We start from the raw sequence: 24,518 nt of genomic DNA, 5'->3' as shown, positions 1-24,518 counted from the left end.
GGATCAATTGTGGTACAATGACTTTGAATTCTTCTTAATTTTGTCTTTTCCCCTTTCAGATAAATGTAGTTATTAGTACTCAAAATGTTTTCTTTTGGGTTTCAGCATTTATTCCCTACTCATGAAACATCCCTATAGCTTGTAGTATTATTTATAGAGAATAAAAACTATTAAATCTAGAGATCAGATCTTACTTTTACCAATACATTTAATTTTTTGATTTTGGTGATTATTTGTTCTTGTGGCTTTTCCTTTAATCATCTGTTGAAGAGTAATTATCTTTGATTTATACTAAATAATAATCCTGAGAAATAAAAAAAGAAATTAAAAAAACTGATTTGAAGAATATTAAACTTTTTGTTTTTAGATATAGTGTGATACAATTTAATGAAGCTTACGCAGGGTCGAAGTTTATATGCTTTTCTGTAAGATAAAGAAAATTCAGAGGTTACAGTCAGGTGGACAGCAGCACTTCTGGAGCCAGCATGGAGTCTCTGTGCTGCTGAAGGACGAGGCTTCTGGTCAGGTTCCTGCAGATTCGAGGCTGAAGGTCAGCCCCCTGCTATATAACATGCCAATATTTTAGACAAAGGGTACAACAGTAATGTAAGAGTGAAAAAGAGAAAAGCTGTTGAGCAGACTCACTCTAAAACTTTCTCAGAATGACTCCAAGGTCAATAAAATCTGTCGGAGCGAGCTGGTTAGTTTCCAAACTAATCCGCGATTCTCAGTGGAGCCTGGAATAATCTTGAATATTAGCATGAATCCCACAAAATCTCCTCCAAAACAAATCAATTTCTGCTTTACAAAGTTTCCGCTATTTGGGATTAAAGTTTCAAAGACTTGAATAAATAAGGAAAAGGAGATCTGCAGTGATCCGAAAATCTATTTTCGTGACGATTTAGGTCTTTTGATTTGTTTTAAAATCCAATAAACCTTTGGGTGTTTCAAACTACAGAACTCTGTGTGCCCTCAGGCCTTGCATCTTCATTCAGCGTTATGTGGCCGTCTGCATCTCTGCAGGGGAGATGTAGTGCACATTTTCCAACTCTACTTCTCCACAAAGTATCATTAACATACTGATGTTTCAGCTCGAATCCTTTGGGTGCCTCTCGTTTCACAGCTTGCAGCCAGTAACAGGTTTATGTGGTACAGAAATTTAAGTTTTTCAGTCATGAAAACACACTGGTCTCAGAAAAAGGCAGCAGGGTTTGCGATGGATTGAATTAATAAAATAAATATATGAATGTAGGACAGTAAAGTGCAGCTCCCATGGGGCATGAATGAATTGAGCTGGGGCCTTAAGTGATCCTGGGGTTGAACAAAATGAACAGAATCAGAGAGAACTACTGGAGGTCAGGCATGGCTGTGAGTAATCAGTGACTGGAGATAGAATGAACCTACCTGTTCAGATAAAGCTTAAAGTCAGAGAGGCTTAGCTTTTCTCTGTATGCAGCTATAGGCGTAGGCTGCTGAAGGACAAACTGACCACGCTTTCTCACTCTATTTTGTCCTGTTACTCTCTGTTAATGAATTTATATACTACTGTTAACTTTGTGTTCCCCCTCTTTTCTCTTTTAATGGAAAGTACCGCTGACTCAGGCATTCTGTGTTTAGATGTCTGTCTTGCTAAACAGAGTCACTGAATAAACTAATGCTACTTTTAACTTTGTGTATTCACTATGTTTTTCTACTCCATAGAAAGTACTCTTGGCTCAGTGCTTTTGTGTGAAACTGGATCTCTTTCCTATGCGTCCTGTTTTACTTTGTCTTTACACATGGAAAGAACAACTGGCTCAGTATTTCTGTTTTTCACCATTTCCTGGATAAAGCTATTGATGGAGCTATTTCTGCCACAAACTATGTGTGCTGTCTTTGTTTTTCTTTCTCTTGGAAAGTACTCCTGGCTCAATACTTCTGTGTTTAACTGTGACTCCTTCCTGTCTCCTCAGCCTACAGCCAAGTTGTAGCAAAGAACTTCTCATGTGGAGCTTGGTTCTACAAGAAGCTCTTTCCTGTTGAAAGGGAGTGCTTTCTACCGACTGTCGCCACATGCTTGCTCAGGATGAGGGATTGCTGCAAAGTCTTCCTTAGATGGACAACTTTTTTCTTGAACATTTTTAGAGTGCTGGTTTATATTTTAGATTTAAATAAATTAATCAGAATGATGGCGCCACTGTGTCCAGCAATGGTAAAAAGACAAACTTCATGTGTCTTTATGAATCTTCAAAGACTGTTTACATAAATATCAAAATGCTGTACAGGGAGCTAAATCAAGCTTTCTCTCAAGCCTCAACTCTTCTAACAGTCATTGGCTTCAAGTTGTTTTAATGTTTTAAACCCTGTTTTAAGTCCTTCCATTTGCCTCTACAGCTTCTATTGAACTTTGTGAACATTTTCTACAGTTTTTAATGTCAAAAATATAAAATTTTAGGTTGTCTGTCAATAAAACTATTTGTGGTACTGATCCCTCAGTTTTGGCTGGGGAGTGTCTTACTAGTTTACTATCCGTTGTGCCCTGCTGCTTTTAACCAGGCAAGTGTCTTTATCAACAGTGTTTCTTCTCCTTTATTTAGGGAAATATTTCAGTTTGTTAGGTTATTAATTTTATTATTAAAAACACGTCTTTCAATTCAAGCTGTGCCCCAGCTACTGAAGTTCTTGGAAAAAAATTTTCGCATCCAGCTGCAAATCTTTTTGGAAGACTGTCTTCTGGTTTGTTATTGATGCTAGTTTTTAACAATCATAAGAGTCTTGCCATAAATTTAAAGGACCTTCTAAAACGCCATACATCTATAATAACACTAAGGTCAAAAACCAGTTGACATTGCATGTCTGAATCTGACTACGTGATTGAACTGTATTGAAATAAATCTGGATTGAACTGAATTAGGACCAAATTTGGATATCTTTAATTTTCTATGAATATAGCTGTAAAGTGCCTTGAAATGAATTAGCTCTAGAAAATTAAGCTGAACTGAAACGCATTTTCTTCTTTGGAATATTCATACATGTTTATTCAGTACCCTGTAAGCCACAGAAGGTCACTTTTGCAGACCTTTCTACTAACTTCCTAACTCCTGATAAAGTTGTTGATGAGAGCAAAATTAAGAAACATTTACACCAACAGATTACATATTCAACGAAAGCATGAATTTTGTGTTTCATCACCTCAACAAGTCAATAGGTGGCAAAATCTCCTTTTGGATGCTGTCCAAATAAATGTTCAATTGAAAGCAAAACCCAGAGGGCTCACTGTAAACAATTTCAAGGTCCAGACAACAGCTTTATAGCAGTTATTAATGCACAAAACAAAAATTACAGAGGTTGAAATGTGTTCAGCCGAGGTCATGATAACCCAAGGTGAAATCTTACAAGTGCTCTCAAAGACAGGTTTTAATATGCAGCCATCATTGAATTTCCCCTTTAAAAAGAGAAGAGTTCAATATAATTAACCTTGCATGTTGCTCTTGAACTCAAACAGGGACTATGAGGCTTTAAGCTTAAAAGCTTGAAATACAGTATTACAGAAGGATCCCTTCAGCCCAATGTCAGGATCCCAAGGGAATTGCTGACATTTACAGCTGGTGAGGAAAGCAACAAGAGGGATCAAGAAAAATAGCACAAAGAGGCATAAAATTAGTAAAAAAGATGTAGGACTCCTTCAATGAGATGCTATATGATCACTAAGAGATTCTAATTGACAATAAAGTGTTAGATTTGGGCAAAAGTATCCAAAATTATTATATACAAGAGACATACGATGACCAGAAAAGTTTCAAATTGATCTGCAAAATATTCAGAAAGGCCATACTAAAATATAAAAGCCATGGAAAACTAGAAACATAAAAGGAATAAAATAACCGAAAACTGAGAATTCTTAAAATATTCAAAACTGTTGTGAAAACGAACTTATTGTTTATTAGCTACAACGGCTAATTGTGATACATTTCAGAAAACCACTCCAGAAGGTAATTGTTGACCCAGTGGTTGGCTTGTAGTGCATTACAGAGCCTGGGCCACAAAAACACCTGAATATTCCTGCACTCACAGCAGAAGCCTCAACCCAAATGATTCTCATGTCTGTGACTTTGTTCTCGACCTGCAGCCGAAGCTTCAGACAATAGAGCCTGGCAGCAATCCCAGGCACAGAGAGACAGACGCAGAGAACCTGGTGGCAAAGGGAGCTCTAATTAAAACTCTTTGCTTTTTCATAAAATGGGGCAATGTGGGATTTACAACTTCAAGACTGGATCAATATCTTTGCCATTGCCATAGGCTACTGTTTTCTATCTTACCCTTTTGAAGGTTTATTTGAGCTAATTTGGCTGCTGAAGCTGCAGATTCAGGGGCAGTAAACAACACTTCGTGAGCTGCCCTCCAACAATCCCATTTTCCAAAGGAGAAAAGGAGTGCTGATCCCTCATCTGAGCCATAGTTCACTCACTTTTATCATCAGTCTGCTGTAGATTTAAGCTCAAACATAAGTGCTTGGACTTTTCAAACACAAAGCTTGTATCTGCTTTATAAATCCAAAATAATGTGAACCATTAAACTGCTGCTGAAGGAATGTTCTTAACACAAACGTATTGAGCACAGATCTTTTATGGGAAACACTTAGGAGAGTCCAGATAAAGATTATCTTAAATGTCTGGCTTTTCAATCAGAACTAATCCATAAACATCAAACTTTTGTTACTCTAAGGATCCCTGCAGTGCCTTGACAGTTTGAGCTTGGATTGATATGTTACAAGCTTGCTTTCTTGTAGCTATTTTTAAGTTTTTTCCTAACATTTATTTCCAAGTGTGGGGGTCATTTAGAAAAGACAAACAAAGTGATAAACATGGAGGTTATTTTGTATTTTGGTCCTTCAAAGAATTCACACATGTTAAAGAAGGAGGCAAATGTGGCCATGAAGTACAAACCGAGATGGGAAATAGAGTGTTTTTTTTTACTAAGGTCACATTTATTAGAAATATTTTTAACAATTCCAGGAATTTAGTGTTCGGTGTGAATATTTTCCAAAATGTTTCTGAGTTTCCTTTCCAATAAATAAAAACATCTACAAAAAGCTACAAATATGCCTGGTATTGATCTAGGCACTCTGACTGTTAAGTGTTCATCAGAGACAGAGAAAAGAAAACTGGGGAAAGAAACTGTCTCTGTGGCGGCTGGTTTTTGCCATTTAGTTTGTGTCCAGAATGTGTGGATTCTGCAAAGATGTTAACTGCACTTTTCCTGACCCTAGACCTGTTCAGGTCCTGGATGGAGGAAAGGTCAGCTCTGATGATCCTGTCTTCTGACCTAACTGTTTGTTGCAGTTTGGACCTGTCTTGTTTTGTGGATGAGCCAAACCACACAGTGCTGGACAAGCACAGGACAAACCTTATAATGGCAGTGTAAAAGATAACCAGCAAGACCTGTGGAAGGTTTTACTACTAGAGTTACTGCAGTAAGTATGGTCCCTGCTGGGCCTTCTTCTCAACAGTGTCAGAAGGGTGCTTCCTAGGAACCAGAAGTGATCCACAGTAGATGGTGGAGATTGGTGGGAGGTGTGAATGCCAGCTTTTCAAACCTGCAGTAGACATCACTACACCAACCTTCATTTATATCAAAGCACCATTCACCTCCTCTCTGTTTCCGCACTGTGGCCTGCTCAAAACAGCTGGAAGCCCCGCACGTGTAGTGCGCAATCCGGGGTGTGCTCACTAAGACATGTTTTGCTGAAACAGAGATCTGCCGAGGTCTGAGTTTTTAAGAGTTGAGAGTTTAAGGAGGGAGCAGGCAGAGAGCAGCTGCCTGCAATCAGACTACTTTCATCAGATAAAACAGGAGGAACCCACTGAAAACAGGGTCCCCCCCCCATCCCATCAGAATCACTGAGCCACTCAGCCCAATGAGTCAAGTCTTTAGTTCTTGCAACCTAAGTGCGACTCCAGTCTAAGTCTTCCACTTTAATCCTCATCAGTGCCACAAGGTGGGGGTAATTTGTCAAGATGTTTGCCATGAACCAGGGAAGAGGCTTTTACTGCCTGACAAAAATACAATAAAATGAAGCAATAGACTGCAAAGGCAAATCTCAGGCATTTTCTGGCTCACAGTATCAAAATCCCCAACTTTAAACTCTAATTCAGTTCCTTCTTTTGCTCATTCCAGAATTAGATGTTTGCCTTGCGTTTCTACAGCTTGCAAAGATTTGCAGTTCTACCAAAAAAACATTTCAGCATATATAATCTTATCTCCAGCTAAGTCAATTGGCATACAACTTATATTTACCGCACACGTGCAACGCTGCTGTGAAATGTATGTTAATTCTATGCTAATTTCAAAGCAATGACATGGTTTTTGTCTCATTACATCTACAATCTTGTAATCTAATCTTTGGAATCACTCGCCAGTAAAACATTTCCCAACAATTTAAACACTACCAAAAAAAGCTACAATTGCAGATATCTGAGTCTTCCCTTTTTTTTCCACCCAATTAAGATATTCCAGTCCCTACCTCAGACAATCAGTTGTGCCGAGCATGTTTCTATTTTAAATCTATCCATGGGGTGGTCGTATCCACTCTGTTGCTTCTGTGGTAATATTTTTTTTAACTGGGGGGAACCGCAGCACTAATCGTGCTGCAGCACAGGTCCCTATTTCATGCTCTCTGGCTGGAGGTCAGTCTGGTAGAAACATCCTGACAACACGGTCTGAATGCTTTCCTGCTTGGCGTATTTAATCACATCTGCATTCTGGACGAAAAGCAGGAATGAAGAAAACTCAATCTGGTAAGCTAATGCTTGTTTGTTGATTTCAAAAAGAGATAACTGGAACATTTTCCATTGCTATCAAATTTATTTGGCTGTCAATTTTCAATTTAGGGTTTACAAATTAATTTTGCCTCTCTTTTGCCATCAATAATATATTTATTTCTATAATTTTCAAGACATAGCAATAATAACCATCTTTGTTGTCTTTTCCTCTGTAACTTCTTTTTATTCTCCTAACGTGCTGAAAAACCTCTTCAGATCTTCAGATTTTCCCAAGTCTCAGTCTGTATTTTGCCTTCATATTTCATACATTTTTACTATACAGGTCCTTCTAAAAAAATTAGCATATTGTGATAAAGTTCATTATTTTCCATAATGTAATGACGAAAATTTAACATTCATATATTTTAGATTCATTGCACACTAACTGAAATATTTCAGGTCTTTCATTGTCTTAATATGGCATTTTGGCATTTCCTTCTCCCCAGTCTTCCTCCAGACTCTGGCACCTTGATTTCTGAATGACATGCAGAATTTGCTTTCATCCGAAAAAAGTACTTTGGACCACTGAGCAACAGTCCAGTGCTGCTTCTCTGTAGCCCAGGTCTGGGGAATGCGGCACCTGTAGCCCATTTCCTGCACACGCCTGTGCACGGTGGCTCTGGATGTTTCTACTCCAGACTCAGTCCACTGCTTCCGCAGGTCCCCCAAGGTCTGGAATCGGCCCTTCTCCACAATCTTCCTCAGGTTCCGGTCACCTCTTCTCGTTGTGCAGCGTTTTCTGCCACACTTTTTCCTTCCCACAGACTTCCCACTGAGGTGCCTTGATACAGCACTCTGGAAACAGCCTATTCGTTCAGAAATTTCTTTCTGTGTCTTACCCTCTTGCTTGAGGGTGTCAATAGTGGCCTTCTGGACAGCAGTCAGGTCGGCAGTCTTACCCATGATTGGGGTTTTGAGTGATGAACCAGGCTGGGAGTTTTAAAGGCCTCAGGAATCTTTTGCAGGTGTTTAGAGTTAACTCGTTGATTCAGATGATTAGGTTCATAGCTCGTTTAGAGACCCTTTTAATGATATGCTAATTTTGTGAGATAGGAATTTTGTGTTTTCATGAGCTGTATGCCAAAATCATCCGTATTAAGACAATAAAAGACCTGAAATATTTCAGTTAGTGTGCAATGAATCTAAAATATATGAATGTTAAATTTTCATCATGACATTATGGAAAATAATGAACTTTATCACAATATGCTAATTTTTTGAGAAGGACCTGTATACTGTACTATATATTGAATTTCTGTCACTGTAGCTAATATATGCACTCACAGGACACTTTATTAGGAACACCTGTGTAATTACTCATTATCACTAATATCCAATTAGCCAATCACATGGTAGCTACTTCACTTGTTCCGGCATCTAGACGTGGTAAATATGATTTACTGCAGTTCAAACAGCAGCTAAGAATGGGGAAAGAAGGGGATTTAATGGCTTTCAACATTAAACTGTTGTTGGTGCCAGACAGGCTGGTCTACAGAGATTTACATGGAAAAGCATTTCTCTGGTTTATGATGTGTGGACCAAAAAATAGAGAATTTATCCAGTGAGCAGCAGCTGTGTGGACAAAATACCTGGTTGATGTCAAAGGAGAATAGGCAGCAACTTCATCTGATGGCATTGACTTAATATTTTGTGCAAATTACTTCCTTTAGTGCACAGCCATTCAATTACAATTCAATTCGATTCAAAGATACTTTATTGATCCCCGAGGGGAAATTAGAATTCCAGTACAACCCATCCAAACAGACATCAGGACACAAGACAAGAGGGGGACGGGTCACCGAGGCTTTGCTGCCCACTCACAGGCGCTGCCCTTGCTAGATGAGAAAAGAGGCCACATTAGGTAAGTAGAGAAAAAAAATCATATTTCACACTTTATCCTTAGCAGGATACAGTTTGAGATTGCAAAAAACCTCAGCACAAAGAATCAACAAGTTTACAAAACAACATCATGCCGGGAACGGTGAAGGGGATGTGAGGGGGTGCATATGTTTATCTTGAGCATGTGTGTGTGTGCAAGTAAGTCCATGAAGCACTGTCACAGAGGCCATTGTCCTTGATGGTACGTTGGAACCACAAAGTTCTGAGCAGGTCCACAGATGTCCTCAGGGAAGGGAGGGAGCAGAGCGTCATGTTTACATAACTTCCAGGAGAAGTTGAAGATAGCCAGCCATCAAGGCCGTGCAGGGGAGCCAGATTCAGAAAAACAATAATTATTTGGGTTAGGCTGACGGTTCTTCAAGAACCTCACCGGTTAGTTTATTAAAGCACCTGTTCAATTCTTTGTTAACATTATTGCTGGTCAGCTAATCACATGGCAGCAGCTCAGTCAGTTTAGTCATATAGACACCATGCTGAAGTTCAACCAGAGCATCAGAATGGGAAAGAAAGGCATGTAAGTAACTTTCAAAGGAGAATGGGCAGACTGGTCCTAGATGACAGAAAGGAAAGAGTAGATCAAATAACCACTCTCTATAACCAATGTATGCAGAATACCATCTCTAAACGCACAATAAGTTGAACCTTGAAGCAGCAGAAGACAACACCAGGGGCAACTCCTGTAGGCTAAGAACACAAGGCAGAACATATTTGAGTCCATGGACGTCAGTGTGTACTCGAGGTGCACTCAATGCAGACTCAATGTAGACGTCCGCCGGACATGTCCGCGCAAAGCTTCATTTTTAAGACCGCAGTGTCACACAACAAACTGCTTGGCAGGAAAAAGTCTCCACATCAAACCTTTTTATATGTGACACACTGCTTTCTTTGAAAGGGCAATATTTAATGGGGTATTCTGACTGCATGTTTCAGAGTGATTTACAAGCAGTTGATTTTTATAGATTAGTTTGAAAACCCAACTTTAAACATTAAAGCAACAAAGATCAATTAGATGGATGGATGTGTTTGTCTTTGCACATTATGGCAGAGTCATCAACATGTTTTAATCAAAGCCTTTTGGCAGTAAATCGTTTGTTCTTCCAACTGGAGTTTTATCAAACTTTCCTGGTTTGGGAACCCAGCAACAATTAATTCTTATTTTTCTGCTCTATTAACCCATTTCCTGGCTTCCTCTGATTACTTGTTGATCTATAGGCCTATTAGCTAGATTATTCAACACATAGATATCCAAGAGCATGGATGGCACCTGAAGACATTCATATACATCTCTGACAATAAAATCTCGTTAGGCCTGACCCGTGATTGACTCTCTATAGATTGAATCTGCGAGGAAGTGACTCAATTAACAATGACCAGATGAGGACTCATTGATTGTGACATTAGCAGGGATAAACATGATCGTTAGGGGATGGATGTGAAGATTAATTTGCATGGATCAGTTTGATATGTGATGAGGAGGCCTGAGGGGAAACTTTCTTTAAGGACGCCCTCAGAAAACGAAACTTAATAATTAAACTCAGCTTAGTTTGAAGGAGACGGATGAATCCTCTCTTTTGTCAATTTCCTCAGAGGAAGAAGTCAATCCCAGATGAAGTTCAAGTGCACTCAAGAGCTAGCAAAGAGGTAATGAAAAACCAAGGGAAATTACTCTTAATGCACAAGTATATGGCATTTTTAACAATCTACCTCAAAGGAAAAGATTTGGTCCACTTTTTAGCAATTGCTTCTGTCTGGGGTTAAAAATTGTTCAAGAAGTAATTTAAGCATCAAGCCCTTGATCTTTGTTGCTAAAATTTGATCTTAAAACTGCAAGAAAAACAGCACTATAAAGAAAAAGGTTGACAGCAGAGAGCGACCACACATTTTTATTCCTGGCACGTTGTAATGCAACACTAGCTATTTACAAGAAGAACAGAGAACAGCCTAAGTCTTGAGGAAGACTTCAACGGTTGCTGAAAGATATTCTTCATCAGGCTATGATACGAAGGGGTTTGTAGGGTTAGCAGCTTTTATTCAGCTGAGTCAATGACTCAGACAAACTGAGCAAACTAAAACGGAGCACTGGGTCAGTCCTGGAGCTGCTCTGGAGAGAAAAAGCTGACTGTATCAATGCATTTGGGGACTAATTTAGCTTCCCTGCAACAAGCAAGATGATGCCTGAAAACCACAATAACCTTTAGCAATGACCATCAGAGTCAGGAATGGAGGTTCCCAATGTTTCCTAGTTCTTATACTTTTAAATTTAAATATTAACTAATAATTACACTGCAAGAATCCAATCACATGGTAGCAGCTCAATGCATTTTGGCATGTAGACGTGATGAAGACAACTTGAAGTTCAAATTGAGCAAACCTTCCAGCAGGATAATGCACCAAGTCACAAAGCCCAAATCATCCCAGGCTGGTTTTCCTGAACATGACAAAGAGTTCACTGTCCTCCTGTCATCTCCACAGTCACCATATCTCAATCCAACCGGGCAGCTTTAGGATGTACTGCTCTTCAGCAACTGTTGAATGATATCTTCTTAATGTGGACTCAAAATCTCTGCGGAATGTTTCTGAAATCTTGTTGAAGCTATGCCATGAAGAATTAAGATACTTCTGAAGGCAAAAGAGGGTCCCACCCGGAACCAGCAAGGTTTATCTAATAAAGTGGTCAATAAGTGTATATAAAGGTGAAAAATTAACACTTGATTTATTTTAATTATTCCTCCCTCACACATTTTACTTTTTAATGCTTAAACATCAGTTTACAAGGCATAGCTACTACTCATTTAAAGATTCATAAAATCTTTGGAATCTCAAGCATAGAGCTATAAAATTGATAAGATAATGTTAAAAAAATAATAAATCATGGCTAAATTAACAGATGTCCCTTTCCATTTGGTAGGTTCCTCACCATAGTCTGGTTTGATTGCTTTTTCTGTGCTCTAAAACCCAGCAGAAAATGGGTATACTGAAGTCAAAAAGGGATGGACATGTTCTGCGACTATACTCAGGTAGGCTGTGGTGTGAAAACAATGTTCAGTTGGTATTAAGGGGCCCACATCATTACACCACCACCACCAGCAGCAGCAGCCTGAACCATTGATACAAGTCAAAACAGATCCCCTACTTCAGTTTCATGCTCCTAGCAGACAAGAGCAGCACCTGGTCTAGTCTTCTGCTCCTGCAGCCCATCTACCTTCAGGGTCAGAGATGGCATTCTGCATATGTTGGTTGTAATAAGTGGTTATTTGAGCTACTGGTGTCCATCTATTACCTAGAACCAGTCTGCTCATTCTTGTCTGACATTTACCTAAATTATCTTTCTTCCCCACGCTGGTGCTTTTGAACTGCAGCAGATCCTCTTTACCACATCTAGATGCCTAAGTGCACTGAGTTGCTCTCTTATGATTAGCTGATTCACTATTAGTATAAAAATGAATCGAACTGGTGTACCTAATAAAGTGGACGGTGAAGGTATCGTGCATGTCTAGCTCCATTTCAAACTTCAAAAGCAAACTTTTTGAAGGTCAGTTCATGGGCCTGCACCACAGGATGGTGATATGTCCAAAATATTAAGTTGCTCCCATCTGGTGAGGTGGTTTTCTCTTTGATTGACATCTCCCAACAGCCCAGCTGTCCTGTGAGTTAAACTGGGGAGGCTAGGCATGGGAAGGTGCATTCAGAGAGGAGACGCCTCAGCTTGAGATGTCAGTTGATCAGAATGTGATCATGCTGCAAAGGATGCAATCCATACTTGCTGGGATCCAGCAGTTATCTGAGCCTAAATGTAATCAGCATGCATTTACACCTAGCTATGGTATGCATTTTTCCATCCTTAGACAAGCTCTCCAGTTCAAAACTGCTTTATCATTGTAAACAGACTCTTATTGTGCACATCATAGCTGGATGTTGTGGCTGGGATAGTCAGTAGTATTACATATCAAACTTAGTGTCTGAATCATTTTTCTTCCTCTTTCTGCTTTTCAGGATGACACCGATATTGTCTCTTTGTAGATGTGCTCAGAAACCCAATCCTCTGATCGCAATGGAATTAACTGCTCTATGAATAAATAAGTGGGAACGCATCAGCTGGGATCTTATATCATATTGGTACACCAGTGAGTATATTACAAGTATAATTATGTTGACTATGGCATATTTTGCACAAAGCAAACAAACAGAGGTCTTTGATTACACTTCTGTTTACAGTTTAATCCCTGTCGTTCCGCTTGCAAAGATCCCCCCAAGACAGTTTAATTTATATTGGCTGACATTCGGAGAACTTGCTCAGAATCACGTTAAGCAGCAGATGCAGTTTTTATCTTGGTATACTGGTTCCAGAGCTGCGTTGGCTCTTCAGCAGGGTTTATTGAGCAAAGCAGTGTTTTTTATCAGGAATAAAACTGATTCTCAGAAGGACACAGGTACATCGCTCTGTTAATACTAGCAGTCTTTCTTTTAAATTACCTGGTCTCAAACTTGGTTTCAAGTGTATAAAAGAACACATCACAGATTCCATCATGTCCCTAAAAATTAAAGAAAGATGAAACCAAAATGGAACAAAATATGTAAAACTCTACAATTAACCATGAATATAGTCTAGATTTTTGAAAATGGAGTTCTTTAGGACTTGTATAAACTGTCTGATCTGCACTAGACAGTTGTCTGAACATCTGTTTTTGGAAACAGAAAAAAGTTCTGACTGGAGATTTAAGATGGCGGCTAATCATACATATCTTGAAGGAGCTTCAGTGTGCTTGCAAACAAGGTAATATCTTAATCTACATAATTCAATTGTGGAGTTCCCCAGGGTTCCATACTTGGATCTACATTGATCTTGTTACATATTCCTCCTTTGGATCAGATGATTTAGTAGTTAACTGATGTTTCCCATAATCTTTTTACTCATAATATTCACCTGCGCTGCTCACTTGTGCTGCAATTTGTACCCTTGAGGTCCACAAAATTTCTTCTTGAGCTAACTGCTTGACAAGCAGTGGCCAATGGCTTAGTAAAATGCATCTACAGCTAAACTCTAACAAAACTGAAACATTATTGGATTTTGCATTGGACAATGCCATCTCTGCCATAAAATTGCAACTGGTTGATTTAGTATTTTCCCAGAAGTCCATTCCTCCAGATTTAAGTCTAATTTTTGATCAAGTTCTTTTTTGGAATATCCCTCAAAACAGTAAGATTTTTTTAACATCTGAGGAATGTCTTAAAACTCAGATCCATAGTGTCAACAAGTAAATTTGAGATAATTCTTCATTTGCGTCGACACAGCAAGACCCCTGCGATTGCCTGTTTGATTAGTCTGTGCAGGGGTGTGGCTTCAGGGGGGCCTGGGAGGACGTCATGCCTCCGGCCCTGGCCTACAAGGGGCCCGGATGGGAGGAAGGATAAAATTTCAAGCAACCAGACCTCTATCATGTCTGACGACCGTTGGAGAAGGAGGGCCCTCTCCTGGTTGTATCCAGATGAGCACAGTATATACCCAAAGGAATAACGTACTTTAAAACGTTCAAGTCTACATGAAGGTTTTAAACGGTGCCACAGTCAGGACTGAGTGATGCTTTCTAAAAGCTTTACAAGACCAACTGACTTTAGCGATGTAGTAGGTGTAAAATATTGAATAAAATATTGTTCTGCATGACTGGCTTTATTTTCACTCTTACATTTAACTTTATGACATGTAAATTTTCAAGTGGATCACCGATATTTTCTCCAAGTGTATTTTGGGTAAAACGAGTCACCAACTGTCCACCAACGTCATCTTCAGTCACTAGGCAACAGATTGTAAACTAAGTGGAGCATTTTTACCGACTAAGCTAACATGAGTGGCACTTCATACAAGCATAAAAGTGGAGCAGCAAAGCGGAAAGAAAAGGAAAAAAGAGAGCAAGGAAAAGCCAAGTTACACAAACTGGACACATATTTTGTGCGTTGTCCTGGAGATGAAGCCGACTTTTTTATTGGCATCGATTCAGGCCCGCCAAAACGGCCAGCACTGCCATGGAGCCAGGTTAATTACAGGTAGCCATTCTAACAATCACTTTTCACATTGTGTGAGTTAGTTGTAGACTGTTGGCGACTGTAAACTGTAGTAGCCCAGCCTGCCTAGCTAATATCCCATTTTTTCTCTCTCGGCGGTATAGCGGTGATGTCAGGGACTCAGCAGTTTCTGGCTGCTCCAGGGTAGAGCCAGACCTGGTGCCTGACCAGCAGCTCCCCTTCTCACCCGCACTGGACACTGAAAATGAAAGCAGCAGCAGATCTGCTCCCACTACAGGTGAAAACTCTCATCTGGAATGTTTTCCGACTGATCAGGCCAATTTTGTTGAAAACATCCAGGACGCCAACATTAAAAGATATATCCTTAAGATGGGCCCATGCAGACCCAAAGGTCCATTTCCCACTGATAAAGACAATCAGTGTTTTTCGGTAGGTTATTACACCACTACCACTAAAGTTAGGATGAAACTACCCCGCAGCTGGATGTGCTATTTCCCCAAATTAGACTGCTGTTACTGTGAGCCTTGCTGGCTTTTTTGTTCGTTCGTCGTCTTCCGCTTATCCAGGACCGGGTCGCGGGGGCAGCAGACTCAGCAGAGACGCCCAGACGTCCCTCTCTCCAGACACCTCCTCCAGCTCCTCCAGGGGGAGCCCAAGGCGTTCCCAGGCCAGCCGAGAGACATAGTCCCTCCAGCGTGTCCTGGGCCGTCCCCTGGGCCTCCTCCCGGTGGGACGTGCCTGGAACACCTCCCGAGGAAGGCGTCCAGGAGGCATCCGGTATAGATGCCCGAGCCACCTCAACTGGCTCCTCTCGATGTGGAGGAGCAGCGGCTCTACTCCGAGCCCCTCCCGGATGGCCGAGCTCCTCACCCTATCTCTAAGGGAGTGCCCGGCCACCCTACGGAGGAAGCTCATTTCAGCCGCTTGTATCCGGGATCTTGTTCTTTCGGTCATGACCCAAAGTTTATGGCCATAGGTGAGGGTAGGAACGTAGACCGACCAGTAAATCGAGAGCTTTGCTTTTCGGCTCAGCTCTCTCTTCACCACAATGGACCGGCACAGCGCCCCCATTACTGTTGTTGGCTTTTTGCCAACCGAAATGCCACGTATTACAACAATGCATGGGTAAACGGAATAAGAGACTGGAAACATCTTTCTGCCAAAGTTGAGAAGCATGAATCCACGCAAATAAATCTTGGTGCATGCATAGTCTATGAGCAGTGGAAACTCAACAGCACAATAGACGGTGAAATGGAGAGGAATGTGCGTAATGCAGCCTCGTTTTGGAGACAGGTCCTGGAGCACATTGTGAATGTCACCCTTACTCTTCTTGCAACCTGTCTTTCAGGAGCCACGGGGGAAGTTGTAGGTCAAGGAAATGCTGGCAACCTTTTGTCAATAATCGAGTTATTAGCTCGCTACAACCCTGGTTTGAAAGAGCTAATTAACCGGCCAGAAGGGTTAGTGAAATACCTAAGTCACCAAATTCAAGATGAGATAATTTACATCCTGTCTACGTGTGAAAGATGTCATAATTAATTAAATAAACCAAGCCCCGTTTTATTCCATTATCATGGACACAACGCAAGTTGTGTCAAAGATAGACCAGCCAGGTGTACCGTTATGTAACTGTTGTTAGGAATGACATGGATATTCCAACAGATATACAGATCAATGAAGTGTTTTTGGGTTTTGAAGCGACTGTGGGCTCATCAGCGTCTGAGCTTGAAAACTAAAACCTGGGCTCTATAGAGAAAAAATGGAATATATCTGTCTAAATGCTGTAGACAGGGCTATGATGGGGCTGCGAGTGGTGCGTATTCAGGTGTACAGGCAAGAATAACAGAGAGGGAGCCCCTTGCTGGTTATGTTCATTGCGCTGCTCATAAACTCAACCTTGCTCTCAACGACTCTGTTAAAAATGTCCCTGGAGTTAAGCAGTTCTATGACACTGTAGAGAACCTGTACAACTTTTTTGTATACAGTATCAAACGATGGGCGCTCTTCAGTGAATTAATGATGCCAGAGAGCAGAACTGTCACAATACAACGCCTCTGTCCCACTCACTGGTCATCTCAACATGATGTGTTAAGGCACAGATATGGAGACATTATAAAAGTCCTCGTCAAAATATCCCTGACCAGTGACAAAAAAGAGGAGCGCAGTGAAGCAATTGCGCTCAAGAATACCATAAGCAAATTTTCTTTCATATTTTTGGTAAACATGCAAACCAAGATTCTTGAGTGTATAAACGCTGCCTCACAGTTACTGCAAGCTAAGGACGCGGATATTCTGAAAGCATCTACTCTTCTGCAAAACGCCATAAGCGTTTTGACGGAGTTTAGGGAGCAATTTGCTGAAGCTAAGTCTGCGACTCCTGCTCTAGCCAGAAAATGGGAAAGTCAAACGCAGTTTGAAGCAACCAGGGCCAGAAAGGTTAAGCGTCACTTTGATGAACTTTCTGAAGACAGCTCTCTCACTGACGCAGAGAGCAATTTTCGGGTGCACGTTTTTAATGCCTGTCTTGATATTATGATCCAGCAACTGTCCCAAAGATTCACCAGCTTAAACAGAACTGTGAAAATGTTTGAGGCAATTCACCCCAACACACTGCTGCAAGCAGGAGATGAGGAGTTACACCAAGCTGCCCGGCGGCTTAGTGAGCACTACAGTCGGGACATCGGCCACAGCTTCTCTGGCCAGTTGCTTTGTTTTAGAACCTCTTTTCGGGACCAGATAACAAAGCAAAAATCTGTTGTAGATCTGGCAAAAATGCTCCTTTTCAACCACCCAGCAGTAACTTCTACATTCAGTGAGGTTTGCACCGCCCTCCTTTTATTTTTGACTCTTCCCATTGCAACCTTTGAGCCTTCATTCTCGAAGTTAAAACTAATTAAAAACCACTCGAGGAGCACAGTGGGACAGGAGAGACTGAGTGGACTTGCCATGCTGTCCATAGAGAATGAGAGAGAAAAGAAACTGGACATTCAGAGCAGCGTGGAGTAGTTCACGGAGCGCAAGGCTCGTCGTATGCCCTTCAAATAGTTGTTAGTAGGCCTAAAGTACTTCATATTGAAATTTTGTTTGTGAACATATGGGCCGCTGTGCTAGTTTTACCAAACCTAAAATCTACTGATTTTAAATAGATAAAGTGGGTGTCAAAACGATCCGATGTTGTCCTTTGAATTTGTGTTGTTTTATCATTAATTACCATGTAGCCTAATGTTTTTGCTGTTCGCTTGGTGTGTTATATTTCATGTCCTTGATGGACTTCGAAATGACAGTTTTTTTCCATGTTGCTGAAGCTTGTAAGCCCTGCTGTTGCGGGTTTGTGTATGTTGTAAAATTATGTTACAATGAGCTATATTAAAAGGCCTGGTCATTTGCCACGCCCCCGGCCCGGCTCTGATTTGTTCCGCTAGTGAGTCTGTGATACAGCCTATTTCTGCTGTCTTGAAACCACCATATTTAAAAAATCTAGCAGAGGCTCTTGCACTTGATGGTTACTGATACAAACATCCAGCTTTCAGCCATTTCGCACTGGACCTTTCAAATAATGCTTTGTAAATAATGTAGATTTGTTTCCCACAACATCAACCAAAACAGAGTATAATGCACTGCTGCTTCAGCCATGTTAACATGTTAACATTAGCATGCTAACTTGCTAAAGTTAGCCTGCTAACGCTAACATTCACAGCTTATTGTCATGATTTTCAGACTCAGTAAAAGTGTAGGGATAGTAATTGCTAGAAATTGATAATATTGTATCATGTACCATTATAATTTTGAATGATAAAATTGATCATACCACAATAATACCAATAGGCTAACTAATGTTACCCAACCCCAGGAACTGACTGTTTGGTTGTGACCAATGCTATGATCATTTTGTATTCCAAGGTTAGAATTTCCGACCTTTAAGTAAGAAATTTCAACTGGAACACCCGCAAAAGTCAGAATTACAAGTCGGGGCAACACGAACATACCCGACTTCCGCATTAAAAAATGGTGGCTACTCACATCAATAGTAGTAAAACATTTATACAATGACTGTTTTTAGCAGTTCTTTATCATTTGTGAAACATTTAGTCAGCCGTACTATTTTTCAGTGTTTATAAGACGAGATGTTTCAACGCTGTTCATATGCCTGTAATACCACGTAGAACAGTGTTTATTGTCATTGTTATTGTTCTAACACTGCTGTGTATGGTTGCTAGCAAACGAAAACAAGCAGGAAAACTGAAACACTAAAACTTGGAGATGACGTACACTTCAACATCCCAGTTGCCACTTCCGAGTAGGTTAATAAAACGCTGCTTAATACTCCTGGTGTTTGTGCTGCTTTTCTATTATGACTTAAAATAGTGAAGTAAAGCAGCTCATTTGATGTTGAAATTTGTTTCTTTTTTTTTTTAATATTTGGGTTTATGAGGCTTTGCAGCAATAAAGACTGTGAATTACTGTACATGTTTTTAATAAATATAAGAAAATATCCTAAGAAAAGTTATTACCTAATGTAGGACATTTCCCTAATGATCACTCACACGTCAACTGTTAAATGTGCCTCCAGATAAGGATAAAAAATGCTACAGCAGTTTAATGAAACTCTACAATATGAATTTTTTACTCAGAAGTACTTTTGCATCAGATATGATGTTCTATTTTACAACAAAGAAAATTATCTGTAAGGGGACCAACATAGTCCACAGTATAAACACCAACAGACATCTCTTTAGTGGAAAAGTCTAAGCGAACGTTGCTTAAAGGTTTAAAAAAAAAGCATTTCCATGAACCACTATAATATATTTTAAATAGAAGTTGTTTTAAGATGCATTCTGACTAGCTAGTACCTCAACTTAGGTTTTATTCCACACTGAGAAAAGGTTGATCTACTGCAGGTAAGACACTCTCTGCTCAAAGCTACTCCATAGCACCTCATTAAAAAAATCTGAACTATCATCTTTAAAAAGCAAAGAGTTCCTATTGTTTCACTGGACGCCAGTATATACCTGAAGCCTTGTATGGAGGGAGACCGTTGTCTGAACACAAAATTACTTTTGTTTAGCATGACATGATAAAAATGGGATAAAATATGGAAAATGTGTTCATCTCAGAAAACTCATTACAGCGATAACATTATCTCATTACATTCTTAGCATTTATATTCAGTAAATGACAAAACAAAAAGATATTTTTATTATGCCACTTAACAATTTACAGCTTACATTTAGAAAATTTATGAGGGGGTTTATTATTGAAATGGGCAGCTATAAAGGGATTTTTGATTCACTGGGATTACTTTCTGCAAATACTAATAAAAAAATAAAATATTTTGCTCAAGCTCTTAGAAGACAGGAGAAAAAAAAGTCAAGAACACCCCCCACACAAGTGCTTTGGTGAGATTATTACAAAGAAAATCCATCATAGCTGTTTCAATCAAAGCCTCTTGGCCAGAAAAAAATGTGAGAAGAGAGCCAAGAAAGAAATGCAACAGCCACAACAAAGCCCGGCACTGGTGGCGCCCCACTGAGTCAGGCTGCAGGAGGGAAATCAAGAGAACTCAGACATCAAACTATTTCAATTTCTGCCATTGCTTTAGTATGCTGGCATGGGGCAGCTAGATGTACGTACTTTGTTTTATTATAGAATAACTACACTTTATATGTTGGATGGAAGAGGTAGAGGAGACCAATCTGTTCTGGTTTCTCCATTTCCCCCCAAAAACAGTTAGCAATTGTAATGTTTCTGTTTGGAATTAAAATTTGGAGCTTAATGAGCTTAGAGCCCATATACAGCACACTAATAAGCACACCTGTTAAAGATCATCCTAAAAAGGCTCCTATAATAAATTAACGTATAACCTTTGAGTTCATCTATTTAGTAGTAAAATCAATGTAAACATTCATTCTTTGCCTCCTCATCTTCCTCTTGACAATATTGGTGAGTTTGCTGATCAGTCACACTGGAGCTCACTCTTTCTCCATGTGCTGGAAACTTTATTACTAAATGCAACTTTTCTAACACACATTTCCCTTCAACTCAACCTTCCAATAATACACCTGGATACAGCACACGGTAAAAAGCCAGCTACATTAACAATGACCTTTTGTGGGTTACCCTCTTGTGAAGGGTGTCAGTGACTATCTTTTGGAGATCCTAAAGTCAGCAGTCATGCTTATAATTGAGTAGGCCAAAATATTTCGGTTTTAAAATATTTTTTATTGGTCTTTTGTAACATTAAAATTTTCTGAGAAATTTCATTTGTTTTTTTTTTATTAGCTATAAGCCATAATCTGTAAATAAATGTTGTGTGTAGTAAATGTCTGAGTTTAAATTATATATCTAATATAACAGAACTTTTCTATTACATTTTAATTTATTAGGTTGCATTTGCCTTATAACTGGGGTGGGCAAAGAGACCGTATCTGAAATAAAGGAAGAAGAGTAAATTGAAAAGGAAAGGATCGTGTTGCAATCAGTGCATTTTTCTCCAGAAGCAGAAGAAAGGTGTGTAGCCAGTTATAAACTAAACTAGTATGGAGAAAGAAGGAAAAAAAGAAATAATTCAATACACAGCAAATGCATAATACATAGGTGGAGAATTGAAAAGAGAGGATTGCTGAGAGAGAGATAGAGGGCACATATATGTGGACTCAGTTTCTTTCATTAGGTCTGCAGTCGGGGTCTTTATACAGTATGAGGGAGGAGAAAAACAAAGACAGTATATTGGACCTCAAATGGAAGTGGCGGATATTTCACATCTAATATCGCTGATTGATTCTGAAGAAAGTTCTTCAAAATCTAATTTGATTTAAAGTAGCAGGAAGTGAGAAAGCCACAGTATTTTTCTATAAAAAATAAACTGATTTTGGCTGAAAATATTAAGAATAATGTCTTGATTTAATCAGAAGGCAACAGCATTAAAGTTTTAACATAAGCTGGTGTCGGAGCAGCTGAACTGGGTCAGTGAAGTTTGTCCTGTTTTAGCCCTAAAATTGTGGAACCAAAGTTTGAGAAGATTCTCAAATCCTACCCCTTCTCCATGTTGGAAGTCTTACACTTCACAAGGAGAGCATTTTTCCTCCTTTCGGTTTCCTCTGCACTTTCCGAGGCTCTCTCTTTCGATTCCCCACTGTTCGCTAACAAGAGAAGACAGCCAATCGAAGTGACCCACCTTAAGCTTGCCATTTCCCGGCCCTTGTTTTCTGGCAGAAAAGCAACCCTACACTCTGGCGGGCCATTTAGCCGCAGCAGTAATGACAGAGGAAAACACTTGCTGGATCCAAACTGGCACAAATGGATGTGGTCAAAGGCATAGAGGCAAAAACAAAACAAAACTGAAACACAGAGCTTCCGTTTATGTTTCTTTTTTTGCCAACAATCTTTTTTCTGTTTTTGCTATTTGTCACTTAAATGTTTCAGATAAATATAATTTAATATCAGACAAAGATGAGCTGAGTAAATACAAAAAGCAGTTATCAAACAATGAGAAAAATGAGAAACAATGAGAAAAAAGGCCCCTGTTAATTCATGATATAAATACTACAAAATACTGTAAACACCATTATCTAACCTATAAAGTCATATTTATCAAATTACATTATGAGTGAAAAGGTGATTTCTTTCTGTAACTTCTTCACTAAGTGAAACACATTATTTAGATTAATAACACACATATTGATGTTTTCAAGCTATCATTTCTGTTAACTGTGATGATTTTCTGCACAAAACTATTAATAATATAACATTTAAGATCAGCATATTAAATCAGACCAATAAAAAAACATTTTAATACAAACATGTGGGCTTCATGGAAAGTATGTGCAACACATCTGCTTAAAAGTTTGATATTCTTCAAAGTTACCTTTAATCTCACAAATTATTCTCATTGGAATGCATATTCTAATTTATTGAATATGACTGTATATTACTAACTTAAAATCTTGACTTGTTTGAATAGGTTTCACTTCTCATCCAGAAAAAGGTCTGACATGGGTTGCAACTATGAGGCTTTTTGTTTGTAGTCAAAACAGTTACACTAACAGGGTACCTAATATCCCTAATTGGGATGTGAAAGTTACTAATAGGGCCGTTTAGATCATAAAATGGACACCAAGGTCACTAATAGGTTAATTAAGGTCACTGATAGCACAAAATGGACACCAAGGTCACTAATAGGTTCATTAAGGTCACTGATAATGCCATCAAGGTCACTAATAGGCCCAGCAAGGTCACATAGGTTTATTAAGATAACTCATGGTGTCGTCATGGTCACTAATAGGCCCAGCAAGGTCACATAGGTTCATTAAGATCACTGATAGCACCATCAAGGTCACTAATAGGCCCAGCAAGGTCACATAGGTTCATTAAGATCACTGATAATGCCATCAAGGTCACTAATAGGCCCAACAAGGTCACATAGGTTCATTACGATCACTGATGGGGCCATCAAGGTCACTAATAGGCCCAGCAAGGTCACATAGCTTCATTAAGACAACTCAGTGTTGTCAAGGACACTAATAGGGCCATCAATGTCACATAGGTTCATTAAGATCACTGATAATGCCATCAAGGTCACTAATAGGCCCATCAAGGTCATATAGGTACATTAAGATCACTGATAATGCCATCAAGGTCACTAATAGGCCCATCAAGGTCATATAGTTTCATTACGATCACTGATGGGGCCATCAAGGTCACTAATAGGCCCAGGAAGGTCACATAGGTTCATTACGATCACTGATAATGCCATCAAGGACACTAATAGGGTCAATAAAATAACATGGTTTGTTGGCCTAACCCTCCCTCTAGTTTGGGTCATTGTCACTTGAGAAATACTTCCTAAACATGCCAGTTTAGGCTTTCAAGGTCACATGCCTCAAGGTTGGAATGGGGGCGTTGGTTCATGGCTGCAATGTAGGAGCTAAAAAGATGGAACTTGAGCCCAGGTAGTGTATAAACCCATTTGATGTGCTTTCTTGCTGTATTTTTGTTCCTTCTCCCTCCCTGCTGTCCGTGGGGGAACCTGTTTGATTCTATGATGCAGGATGCCGATGACAGACAGTTCATGTTCCAGTGGTGGTAACATTAAAAACGTATGTCCTGGCCTGTGTCTGGAAGTTCTCTTCGGACTTTAGTGTTGAAATATCCTTCTTTCTCATTGTCCACCAAACAGACTTGTCGTCTTTGGTATAATCCCTAGTGAAATTGATTTTTTGTCCACTGAGTTGATGTGTTCAGTAAAAGCTTCCACTTCTTTGGCTTGGATTTTGACCCAGGCATCAACCACACATCTAAACCAATGATTCCCTCATAGATGTTTGTGCACTGCTTTCCACAGGCCACCATGGGGAATTCCATGGCAAATCCATGTTTCAGTAAAAGGCTTGACTTGTCTCTCCAAGCAACTTTAGAGCCATTAACATCTTGAGACAGGTGACCAAACAACTCAGATGTTGGTATTGTTAGATGACATGTTTGGGTCTTTAAGTAAAAACAACCATAGATATGACTCATGCGACCTTGAAGAGGGATAGCCTTGAATATAACTCATAAGCCAGATACTGCTAACCCATGTTCATAACTGAAGAAGCTCTCTGGACAAGAGGTTAAACGTCTTCAAGAGCCACTTGTTTTTTGTTGTTCATTAATGTTTTCTGATGAAAAATCAGAAAATCCAATTTCAAAACATGCACCGACCCTTGTGGAACGTTATGGCTGTTTTTAGTGCTGACGAAGTTTTAACAAGATTTTCATGGGAGGTAAGACACATACTCAGGTCCGCTGTTCAATCCACAA

General features: G+C 39.6%; 1 protein-coding gene across 2 annotated transcripts in view; it reads right to left on the bottom strand.

Annotated features, from left to right (window-relative positions):
* The window catches only part of LOC124861374 (neural cell adhesion molecule 2-like), a 715,631-nt gene that overhangs the window by 20,903 nt on the left and 670,210 nt on the right, over positions 1-24,518 (bottom strand). The window lies entirely within an intron of this gene.

Source organism: Girardinichthys multiradiatus, chromosome 24, assembly GCF_021462225.1.
Source record: "Girardinichthys multiradiatus isolate DD_20200921_A chromosome 24, DD_fGirMul_XY1, whole genome shotgun sequence".
NCBI lineage: Eukaryota > Metazoa > Chordata > Actinopteri > Cyprinodontiformes > Goodeidae > Girardinichthys > Girardinichthys multiradiatus.
The sequence above is the reverse complement of the archived record's forward strand: the minus strand, read 5'-3'. Positions and strand labels throughout refer to the sequence as shown.